The sequence below is a fragment of the Rattus norvegicus genome, chromosome 6 (genome assembly GCF_036323735.1).
Source record: "Rattus norvegicus strain BN/NHsdMcwi chromosome 6, GRCr8, whole genome shotgun sequence".
Lineage (NCBI taxonomy): Eukaryota > Metazoa > Chordata > Mammalia > Rodentia > Muridae > Rattus > Rattus norvegicus.
The window spans coordinates 24560439-24573553 of NC_086024.1; the positions used below are offsets into that span (position 1 = coordinate 24560439).

Here is a 13115-nt window from a genome sequence, read left to right on the forward strand (position 1 = left end):
CATAAAAACAACAAGGCCAAAAACCAGAGCTTCCAGGGACTAAACCACTACTGACAGCTTATACATGGACTGACCCAGGGCTCCAACTGCATATGTAGCAGTGAATAGCCTTGTTGGGGCACCAGGGGAAGGCAAAGCCCTTGGTCCTGCCAAGGTTTAACCCCAGTGCCGGGGAATATGGGGGGTCAGTAAGGGGGATTTATAGGGGAAATACCCACACGGGGAAGGGGGAGGGGAGGGAATGAGGGCTTATGGACAGGAAACTGGGAAGGGGAATAAAGTTTGAAATGTAAGTAAAGAAATATATCTCATAAAAATTAAAAAATAATATATCAGGAACCTGAGGGCAAAAGTGGATATAGGAAATCAATCATCACCAGTCCAGTCTTTATGAAAGTCATGTTAGCTAGTTCTCATTCCCTGACCATAAAATCCCTAGGTTAACTATTAAGTATACAACTTTCTGAACTTCAAATGGTTCCCTAAGTTTTTCTACATCAGAGCCAGTAGTGAAACCATCTTAACCTAGCTTCCTAAGCAGCTTTGTTTTTTGAAATGCTTTCTAAGAGTGGTGGTTGGAGCTGACAATCTACATCTCTAAGTTCTTTCCCAGGATGGTGATCAAATCATTAATTTGTAGACAATGTCTGAAAGAGATCTAGAACTACTATCGTGAGTGCCAGAGATACTCTCCAGTCAGGGTCTGGAAGCCCCTTAGAGTTTTTGTACAATTGTTAAGTTATGAGGGAAGCGAGGGCAGCCAGCTGAGCAGAACTCCATAAAAGCACGAAGTTGTCAGGACACATAGTCCTAGGGGCCATGCCTTGACCAAAGATCAGTCATTGTGATTGTGCAAACAAGTGGGCACTGCATGAGTTCTAAATACATTTGTCATTCCTGCTGCATGATCCTCAGTAAAGTATTCTGGGAAATGTCCCTTGGATAGAAAAGAATATGTAGTTTTACTGGTGTTTGTGGTGTGTTATTTATGTGTCCTTAGCCCATGTAACTATAATAAATATGCATATAGCGACATCATATAAATGCTCCCCTACTTTTTCACTCCTAATTTACTTCTGACCCTTTTTGTGATCATGAATACTTAGTTTCACCTTCACAGTTTCCCACTAACAAATCAAAAAATAGCTGCCTGCAAGATAAAGAAAGAAAGAAAGACATCTTTGCATGCAGACAGCTAGCATTACAAAAGCAAATGTTCCTTGGAATAGACAGTTCAACTGCTGGTTTCTGACAAGATTTTCCACTTAAACCCCCTCTTTTATTCTACTTAGGAAGTCTGTATTGCTACCCCAGCAATCACTGGAGAAAGTGGAAATATATACCTGGGTAATTAGGCATTAATCCCAGTAATGGAACAGGCTTGCCTGCCCTTGACCACATCAGTACTCATCAGGAAGCCTTTCCGACATTTTAGTGAGAAATGTCTCTGTTTCTTGTCTTGCTCTGCCTCTTGTCAAGTTGAAAGAACACAGTGTTTCCTTGATTGGATCTATGTTGTGAGGATGCTCTGATTCAGAGTAGTGGGAATAGTTGAAGATAAAAAGTTATCTAGAAACAAAATGCTGCCACTTTCAAAGACAATATCCTGCAGAGTAAGGCATTGATTATTCCTGGGGACCTTGTAAGAAGGCTTAATTAAAGCTCTTGGAACATCACACCTATTCATTTTGTGATGCACATGAGCAAATGTGAATAATACTTTCATGAAAGCAACCATATATGCAGCAACAGAAAGGACTGACTTGATTTCAGAAAAAAAAGTCATTTATTATATTGCAGCATAGCAAAACAATTAGCACCTATGTCTGTACAGTCAGTTCATAATAAATATTATAAACATATGATTTCTGATAACCAGACTATAGACTTTTTTAACTGTATGTAAGGGAAATTACCAAAGATATTACATCACACCCATTCTATTTACTGAATACAGAAACCCAAGTATTACCCAAACAAATTCTTGATGGAGTAATGCAGAAGTCACTGAAGCTGGGAGTGAATGCTACAAATACAGAATTAAGTGGGGTCTCCTTATAAAGGTAGAAGTTCATTAACTTATTGAGAATTATATTTTTGCTTAAAGGAGACTCTTAATGATAATAGAGGTAAGAAACAGAATATTCTAGCAGCATTTCTATTGCTATAATTAAAAAAGACCCTAGTCTAATGCAACTTGGGAAGAAAGGTGTTTTGATTTGTTTTGGTTTTCGTTGTTGCTTTGTTTTGGTTTGGTTTGGTTAGGTTTTGGCTGAACAGTTATTTTCTATCATTGAGAAGAAGTCAAGAAAGAAAGGGGGAAACGCAAGTAGCTGCATTTCCTCTATCACTAAGAATAGGAAAAATATGTATATATACTCATGGCATCTACTTACTTGCTGCTGATGCTTGTTTCTCCACTCTACACACAGTTCAAAGACTTCTCTGGCATTTATAGTAAATCTTCCAACTGAAGTAACAATGAACAGTTCTCCACAGACATGCTTATAAGCCAAACTGATCTGGACTATTCTTAATTAAGGTTCTCATTGTAAATGATTCTAGGCTATGGCAAGTAGACATTTAAAAATCACAAAGCAATTGGAGGTTGCTGAGAATGAATAAAGGTCATAAGAATAGCTCATATTTGATAGGGAAACACATTTAAACACAATGATTGAAAGAAACACAATGCCACAACGGTCTTGTTGATACTTTCTATTCAATGACTGGTCCCTTTGGTAAAGATCTTGAAATGAATAATGACGCTACTTTCAAGAGCAATATTCTTGAATATGGATGACACCTGACAGAAGACAAGGGGAACAGAAGATCATGAGGTAGTCTTGGAACCAGCAAAGCACCTGGGCATGGATACAGCAAATTTGAGAAAATTCTTCACATCTTTAAAGAGTTGTTTCAAAAATTACCAAGATATCATGGTCACAAAGTGTATGCCATTTAACATCCTGGTTCTTTACAGAATAAAAAAGGGTGACATCAGCACATTTGCTCAGCAGGAAGTACTTAGCCTGCATGTCATGTGTATCTGTAGAGAGTCTCAGTTCTAGGCACTCAAACTGGATGGAAAGGACAATGGATGCTGTGAGATTGTCACTGGTCTTGTGGACTCTGCAGAGGAGATTGGGATTTAGCAGCACCAGCTAAAGATGCAACCTGTTACAAGGGTATGCATGAACTGTGGCAGTTTCTGTTTTTATGATGGCCACTAGCTTCAGGAGTACTTACTGAGATCCTGATTTTGACAAATGGTTTCATGAGCAGGCCAGTCAGCTTTGTGACTGTGTGTGTTGACTGGGTGTCTAAAACACCAGCATGAGAGTTACTGACTCATTACAGATTTGCATGCTCACAGAATTTTCTGTATTGCTGTCACAGCCAGCAATGTTATTAAGGCATAGTTCTTGATGTTAGGAGTGCATAAACACTGAAGTCCAACTAAGCCTTTTCCTTTTGGAAATTACTTTTTTTTGTTAGGCATAAGTACAAAGCTAATTACAATAGAATACTGTAGAAGCCTATCTAAAATCCATTAAAAGTGGCAGGCCCACTTGATAAGATGTGAATAGCTATCTAATGAATTCGTTAGAACTTAAGCATTTTGAGTCTGGAGAATCAATGAATATACATGGGTTTTTCAGGGATTCTAGAAAAATATTTCACAATTGTTCTCTTTTAAGCGGAGAGTGAGCATTATTAAATATCAGTAATAAAAATAAATATCAATAGATATACTCGTGAATTGAAAATAAAGTCGAAGAAATAAAATATCTATATACGTAGGTTAATTATGAATATTGCCCTAACTGGGTTGAAAGACCCAGAAGATGATTTGGGTTTCCAAGAACATTTCTATAAGACATTATCTTTTGCATCTTGCGCCTAAGTAAATATCCATTTTTCTTTAGGATAAGGATGCTTGTCCAATTCTCTGGTGCTTTATCAGGACAAAGAAGCATGTGGAAGTGTAACTGGTAGACAGCTTTCAGCTAAAACATTTAGCTTCTCTTGGAGACATCAGAGCACCTGTTTACTATACTGGAAGTGACATAACTGCCTGGTTCCCGCGTCTTTGGGCTCTATCGTCTATGGATGATCTGACCTGATTTCCTGTTTCTCTTCCCTGTGATGATAGGCAACGTTTTTTCTTCTACTGAATAATGGCATGATCTGATGTCTTTGGAAATTTCTTCCTTCATATCTGTGTCTAATCTGTCTGTATTGGTGTTCACATCTATTTTATTCTTTCCACTTCTCTGGAGAACCATGGCTAACACACAACTCAATGAGAAAGTTACTATTTCCAGGTTCAGAAAAAGTAAAGGTGCAAAAGAAGTAAGGTAGAGTCCTTTCTAATAATGTTGAAGAAGATAAAAAAAAAATAAAGTGAGACAGACAGATGGATAGTTACATATATTTGTATAGACTAAAGAGTTTATACCAGTTCAATCTATCACTACATGGCCAGAATGAAAGGTAAAATCTCAAAATTAATTTTTAAATGTTTATCTTTAACTTTCAAAACAATTCAGGTAAACAAACATCATCACATATTTATTTCCACGGAAGTCATAAGTCTACATTTTCAGAGAAGGGGAATACTCCCATCTAAGACATTGTTGATCTGTTTTGTGTGAATTGAAATGTAGCAGTGTGCAAGAACTCTATTTTGATCATAAAAAGGAGACAACATTACAAATTAAATGTCTTTTATTGAAGACTATTTGTTATAGACATATGCTAACCTAGGTCATTTAATGGAATATGAGCTTAATTAAACAATCCGTGAGCTTAATATTAACTTCTTTTTAATGCAACAATTACGGTGGAAAATTATAGGATATCCAAGTGTGATGGCTTACATGTACAATCCTAACATTTGAGAGGCTGGATCAAGAAGATGGTAATCAGTTTGAGGCCATCCTGGACTAAATAGTCAGTGTTACATCAAACTGAGCGAGATTGAGACACTGCTTTAAAAAAATTATCCTATAAAGGACAAAAAATAATATCCAAATCCAGAAACCCTTATAAGCAATGAAACACACGCGACACATACATGCACAAATGTATGCCTATAGGGAAACATGCAAGCAAGCTCACACAGACACACAAACAAAAATATATTTATTTCTCATCCATCCTTAGACAAAATCATCAACTTGATATCTCAATGTCATTGTTAAAGTAACTGGGAAAATTATGAGTGTAGGAATGTCATTTGCTGTGGTTCGACTTTCAAGAAAATATAGAAATGAAGATTCAGAAGATAAAGCTATGGACTATAAAAGCTATACAACTTTTCTGATACTTATTTTCTTCTCTTTCTGAGGAATTTGAATTAATATAAAGCACTGTCTAATCCTCAAGCTATTGTACAATGAGAAAAAAACATAGAACATAAAAGTGAGTACATTCGTTAGTTCAGTGTTACCTCCTGTATACCACATTCCCTTCTTTCAAATAGCAATAGCTTGCTAAAATTACCGAATTACTAAGGTTCTCCTTTCATTAGAATCTTGGCTTTCAAGAATATTTTAGTCTTTGAAATTTGAGCCATCTTCCTTTTTCTTTCCTATAGAAGAATCAAATAATCTACCATGGGACAAAGACCATGTAAGTCCCGAATCTCAAGATTACATCTAATAAAAACCCTGACTTCTTCTATTTAGAGCCAAGCACTGTCAAATTGTGCAAAATATAACTCTCATTCTGGCTTCCCAAAGGTAGTGCATTTTAAAATTCTGCACAATTTTCTTTTTGGTTGTTTTTCAGTTTACTTCAAAATCTATGTTACAAACTTAAATAAGAAAAGAATCTTAGAAATTATGGATGTTTTGGCATGGAATGAAATTAAGTCTATGGCATCAGTTTTCTGGAAAAGAATGAGATTCATTTGTCTACATATTTTATAGATTCTTCTGTTAATGTCATTGGGATCTCAAACTCAGATATTGGGTATTTATTGCTGTAAAATAGTATAATTAATTTCTAAGTTCTTTTTCTGTTAGTTTTTCTAACATGTTAAAACACTGGACATGTGTTGTAAGTGTAAGGAATTTGAACCATCATACTTAAGAATTTTCTACATTCAATGGGTGCAGAGCATGTACCTATAATTTCATCTTGACAAAATATGGCACTTAAGTTCAAGCATTTTGTAAATAGCATTAGACTATAGCGCTCTGGTTTTCATCTCCATGTGCCATGAGGGAAGGTGGCTATATTCTCTTGACATTGTAAATATAAACCCAAGTCAATAATTGATCTGCAGCCTACTCCCATCCTCTAAGCTTTTTCTTACTGCCAATTTCACTGAATCCATATTTCTGTATTGTCACATCCTGAGGATAGGAAACAGTGAGTTATAGAGTAGAAAACTTGTGTGTTATTTGATGTTTTAAAATGTATTATAACAATGAATAAAAATGTAAACTTGAATTACTGCAAAAATATCTAAAAAATTAACTTAGAGAAAGAAGGATTCCCATTTCAAGATAACAGGCGATCATGTCAGGAAACATACGGAAGCATGAACACTATTCAGTTGCTTGCATTGTATCCAAAATAGGGATGCAGAGAGAGATGAATACTGATGCTCAGCTCCCTTAGTTTTCCTTACCAAGGACAGTGCTCCAGACCACCAAATAATGTCACCCAAAATTAAGATGAGCATTTCCACCTCAGTTAAACTACTCTAGAAACTCTTCACAGACATGCCTAGAATTTTGCATCCACTGTGATTCTAAATACTATAGGGCTGGCCGCTAAGATTAACCATCAAGATTGACCATTATCAACCAAAAACTGGTTAGGACCCATGGACTGATTGTCTATCACTATTTCACTATTTTTCTTTTCAAAGGTTTTTTTTACATAGTATACTCTGAATATATATATATATATATATATATATGTGTATATATATATATGTGTGTGTGTATATATATATATATGTGTGTGTATATATATATATGTGTGTGTATATATATATATATATATATATTAGAATTAGGGCCAGAGTTGTGCTGAATATGATCAAAATATATGGTATAGGTCACAGGCTTACAGTATAAGCAGTAGAGTTTGAGCCATTCTGGCACATGAGGTACTTGTTTCCTGTTTTCTAGCTCCTGCAGTGAAGATGTCCTACCCATCCCCAGCAGCCAAGCCCTCAAATTCCAAGAACCCATGAGTCTTCTTTGACGTGGACATCAGCATGGAGAGAGTTGGCTGCATTGTTTTAGGATTGTTTGCAGATATTGTTACCAAAACAGCAGAAAAACTTTGTACATTGTGTATAGGAGAAAGAGGTATTGGATCCACAACTGGGAAATCTCTCCATTTTAAAGGATGCCCTTTCCACCGAATTATTAAGAAATTTATGATTCTGAGTCAAGACCTCAAATCAACATGGGACAGGAGGAGAAAGTATTTTTTTATTAGATATATTTCTTTATTTACATTTCAAATGTTATTCTCTTTCTTGGTTTCCTGTCCATAAGCTCCCCACCCTTCCCTCTCCCCCTCCCCCATAGAGGTGTTCCCCACATCTACTCCCTTACAGCCCTCCCCCAACTTTCCCCTGCACTGGGGGTCCACCCTTGGTAGGACCAAGGGTTTCCCCTAGCACTGGTGCCCTAACAAGTCTATTCTCTGCTACATATGCAGTTGCAGTCATGGGTCAGTCCATGTATAGTCTTTGGTTAGTGGTTTAGTCCCTGGAAGCTCTGGTTGGTTGGCACTGTTATTCTTATTGGGTTGCAAAACCCTTCAGCTCTTTCAGTCCTTCCTGTAATTCCCCCAAAGGGGATCCTGTTCTCAGTTCAGTGGTTTGCTGCTAGCATTGACTGTGGAGAAAGTATTTATGGTGAGAAGTTCGAAGATGAAAATTTTCATTATAAGCATAATTGGGAGAGGTTGCTGAGCATGGGAAATGCAGACCCCAATACAAATGGTTCTCAGTTCTTTGTCATAACAGTCCTAACTCCTCATTTAGATGAGAAACATGTGGTGTTTGGTCAAGTAATAAAGGGACTAGGTGTGTGGCATGGATGCTTGAAAAGGAAGAAGTGAATGGTGAAAAACCTATCAAACTGTTTGTTATTGCGGAATATGGAGAATTGAAAGAAGGGCTTCAGCCACATATGTAGCAAAGGATGGCAGTGTTTGACATCTTGGTCCTGTGAAGGCTCGTTTTCTCAGTGTAGGGTAATGCCAGGGTGGTGAGGTGGGTATGGGTGAGTGGGAGGAGTAGCATACTCATACTAGCAGAGGAAGGGTGTATGGGAAAGGGGGCAGAACCAGGACAGGGAATAATATTTCAAATGAAAATACATAAAATACCCAATACAGAAAAGAAAGAAGGAGATGACTGGGGAACGTTACCTAAAGATGTCTCTGGTGATAGCCACTCAGATTTCCACAAGGATACAGATATAAAATTAAAAGATGTAGATAAAATTTTATTAATGTTTGAAGACTTAAAACACATTGGAAGTACCAATATCAAGCATTGGCTGATCTTAAGAAGGTGCATGAGATAGTCCCAAGAGATAAAGCTAGCCAGGCAGAACTGCTTAAAGTCAAACAAATGATAAAGGCACAGAAAGATAAAGAGAAGGCAGTGTATGCAAAAATGTGTGCTTAATAAGGATTAAACTCTCCTTAACTATTATACATTGATTATATAAAAGACAATGTATATGACTGTCTACATGATCCCTGATGTGTTTCCCTTGATCTTTGTCATTGTTTACACAGCAGTGCTGACATAGGTCCCTTCTTAATAAAGTGCTATGAATGGAATGTACAGAATTCTCAATTCATTTAAAATGCTTAAAATTATGTAAATAATAGTATACAAAATTCCTGTGGAAGGCATTTTGAAATAATTGTGTCTGTGTGATTTAGCTGAGTTATTAAGTACATATAGCCCTGACCCATTCCTGCTACTTTCTGTATAATTTTCATTGTATGTTAGGAGTATGTTTATCTAGTAAGTTATTAGTTTCATAATTTAATTTTATTTGTGCTGAGGGATACCCACTTTATTGCCCATTATTTATATAAACCTTCCTCTGATGTTCTTTAACCATCAGAGTTTATTTTGTAACAGAGTGTAGAAGGATAATCAAATTTCATTGTTTCCTAAAAGAAAGCTCATTAGTGCAAGGTCCTTTATGAACTGGTCAACAATTTTCTTATTGTTCTGTGAGGCTGGCACTTTTACTCATCAGGCTTCTGTTGATCTTCTTGTTCATCTCAGAGCAGTAATTGTACTGGATAATGAGGTGCAGTTAATGATTGAAAGCACAGACAGAAATTTCAGTGACTAAGGAACTCTCAGAAACTGTAATAGGCTTCTCTCTTTGATTCATGGCATGAATAAAACTTATCCTTCTTTTAATCATGAATATTTTAACATTGTGTAGCTCTCTTCCAACTATATCCAGCTATGTCCTTCAAGTTTTTCAGCGAAGCATTTTTACCGTTTTTGAGTGCAACAAATATTTCAACTGACAGTTTTATTTTTCTTTTAGTCACTTTGACATCTCTGTACAGCAGTTTTTCTTGGTCACTTGCTAAAACAATTTATTCAGACTATACTTTTCAATAGTTGTCCCTTATTATGGTTCCAATATCTTTATTGTTAATGATGTACAGCTATATTTATAGCCATGCTGATATGACTTTACCTCATTTAAAATGCATACATCATTTTGATTTATGGTATATTTTATTCATTTTGACATTATGTAGTTAGATTCCTTTGTGTTTCCAGTAAAATTATTTTTCATTCTTGTCTGCCTATTTGAAAGTAGTGATTTGATTTGATTTCCTATGTAAATATGTATGCTTAATACACACACCTATATTTGCTAGTTTTCAATTGCCTTCATTGCTCTCTGTCTCTTCTCCATTTATTTTCCATTTCTTCCCTATTTCTCTGTATTTTTTAATGGGTTACCTGCTTAATAAATCCAAAGGGTACTACCATCTGTGAATTCTGCTGTTAGAAATTCTTGCTAAAATATAATTGCTATCTATTTATTTAGAATTAATTGTGTCTTCCATGAAATTATAAAGAAATGTCAAGAGAAGAAACATCTGATGTTACATAACATTATAGTATACTACATAATACACTATCAAAATATCAAATACCCTACGATAAAAATTAACCCTGACTCAATATACAATGTTTAGTTGCCACCAGTATGAAGTCCTCAGTTGAGCGTATGTACCCAGTTTTGTGCAATTTCATGGGGGAGTTTCTATTCTGTTCTTTTCTATTTGGTATTTGGTGTCTGTTTGGTTATTATACCCTGATATTTGATGGACATCATTTATTTTATTTTATTTTATTTTATTTGGATTGTGAACTTTTTCTACAATGATTTTGCTATAAATATTTCTAAGCTTTTTACTGGGGTTTCTTCTCCTTCCTCTGTATTTATTACCCATAGATTTGGTATCCTCATAACACCCCATATTTTCTGGATGCTTTGAGCCTAGATTTTTTTCACAATTAAATTTTGACAAAACTATCCATTTCTTCTACCTTGTCTTTAAGACCTGAAATTCTTTCATTCATGCATTTTAAATTGTTGGTGAAGCTGACCCCTGAGGCTTATGTTTTATATACTGAGTTTTTCATTTCCAGTTTTATATCACCTTCAATTATCTTTAGGTATTCTGTATCTTTGTTAAATTCTTCTTTTAATGTCTTGGATCAGTATTATTATCTCATTCATCTTTCTTCCTTCATGGTCTTCATTAAGGCATATAATCATGTCCACTTTAATGTCCTTGAACATATCCAAAATTACTAATTTGAAGTCCTTGTTTTGTTTTTGGTTAAATTGCATTTTCTGGAGCCTATCACAGTTTGATTTATAGCTTCTGCAGGGAGCTGATTTTGCTCAGTTGTTTATATTTGTGTTTTGGCATAGGAATCTAAGCATTAGAATTACTGTGTTTGAGATTTACTTCATTTAGATTCCTGGTCTCATCTTTGTTGCATGGGTGCACCTTTTTGGTTTTCGTTTGTTTCTTTTGCTTGTTTGTTTGTTTGTTTGTCTGTTTGTTGTTGCTAGTCCTGAATCTAGGTTCTTGCCAAGTAGAGGTTGTAGTGAAGAACCAGGGCTACTCAGGGTCTGTATTAACAGACTATAGCCTTGGTGGTAGGGGTGTGCAGGGAGGAGGGACTACAAGTACAGCTAAAAATTAACAATTCTGTCACCATAGGGGTTCCTCGCATGCCTCTGATTTTTCTTATACTTTCTTTTATACTTTCCAGATGTCATGCGTACATGCATCTGGGTTTCTATCTACAATATTCTAGTTCTAAAAACAAATGAAGTAACTTAAATATGTTTAAGCAACTATCCCATACAACAGTGTGCAGGCCTGGGAAGACACAGCACTCACCTGAAATCAGACCAGAGCTCCCCGTTTGCCATCTAGTATGCAATACTCACTACCGAGCTGATATTAGCACCGTGAATGTTCTATTTTATGTTTTCTCCTAGTGCTGGCTGTTGGTTTATGTGAGGCTGTAGGGGCATTTATTCTATGCCCATTTAGATATTTTAAAGGAAAGCCTGAAATTGTTTCTAACACCAGAAACTGGTTGCTGTATAGAGTATTTAATGCTGAACGTAAGTCAGCGGTCATACTTTTTCTAACAAAAGAATATGCCATCTTTAAATCTCCATAGGTTCGTGAATCTTGTCAACACGTTATTGCATGTGTGTTTAAATTGTAATGTTCCCTCTAAAAATGTTCCAGTATCTATTATCACCACTACAGTCGGCACATCTGAGGTCTTACCATCTCACCTGAGTTTGCATACCAAGTTAGAAAGCCTGCATGTGCTTATTAACTTTTAACCCTATGCTAAACTTGTTTTATTCAGGAAGCAGCAGGCAGTAATTTAGTTGCCTGGCTGTATATCACTGAAGAAGTGTATCTTAATGCTTTATACAGGAATCTCCTTTTGTAGTTTCAAGGTAATAATAACAGAAGTGGCAGAAAACCTGTTCTGAGCCCTTACTGTATATGTGCAACTCGGCAAAACACTTAACAAGTGGCTCCATTTCATTCTCACAGCAAGCCTGTGGGCTAGTAACATTATTATCCCTGTTTTACCAATGAGAAAATTGAGGCTCATGGAGATTTTCCTGACTGCTGAAGGCTTTTGCAGTGAAGATGGAGCTGAATCTTAAATGAGATGTGAATATCAACAGTCTAAGACTCTGCTGTGCTCTGGATAACTGTCTTTAACCCTTTATCTTTAGCACAAGAAAAAAAGTCAAATATATATAAACAAGCTGTAGTCAAGCATGTTTTTAAGTGAATGACAGTCATCTTATGTTCAAGTCTATACAGAGTCATTTAAAAGACAATGGAAGTCTGCAGATCAATGGCAACAGTTTGAAAATTTGGGGTGAATGAATTATGAGTCTAATGTAGCTTTTGCATCAAAACTGAGGTGTAGGTGCTAGTCAATAAAGCCTGCTTGGCTAACCAGAGGGCATCAAAGAGAAGATTAGCACAAAAAGTTATCACTAACCTTAACTAAAGTTGACAATTATAGTGACTAGAGTTCTTTAAGTGTTACTCTAACAGTCCATCGATTTATTTGCAGCAGTGAGCTAGGGAAAGCAAGTCTCATATTACACCCAAGGTGAAAAGAAGGAATACATAATGAACAACCTAATAGAATGTAATGGATTCTTTCAAGAGATCAGAGATGAGGTCAGATTATTATGGGATGTCTGCTGTGAATCCTGTTTTAAAGGTGGGAACAGTAGGCAGGTTTCTTAAAAGCACTCATTGCTGTTCCTTGTCACGAAGGCACATGTGGTGCCTATCAATGTTGTTCAGTGTTGTAGCAGCTTCACTGTGTGGAAATTAATTTGAAGTTCTCTTCTGGAAAAGTGCTGTCTACTGTTACTACACCGACCCTTGATTGTGCTAACCAAAAATGTCCATCTCCATAAGAGACAAAGAGCCTGAAGAAGCCTCTGGTTTCAGAGGCAAAGACATGGAAATCTTCAGAGGAAAAGGAATGTAGTTGGTCATGTCAG

At 36.2% G+C, this 13115-nt stretch overlaps 1 pseudogene; it reads left to right on the top strand.

Moving 5' to 3' along the window:
- Nucleotides 1-7165: 7165 nt before the first annotated feature.
- On the top strand, nucleotides 7166-8567 carry LOC108351326 (peptidyl-prolyl cis-trans isomerase D pseudogene; annotated as a pseudogene).
- Nucleotides 8568-13115: the final 4548 nt, after the last annotated feature.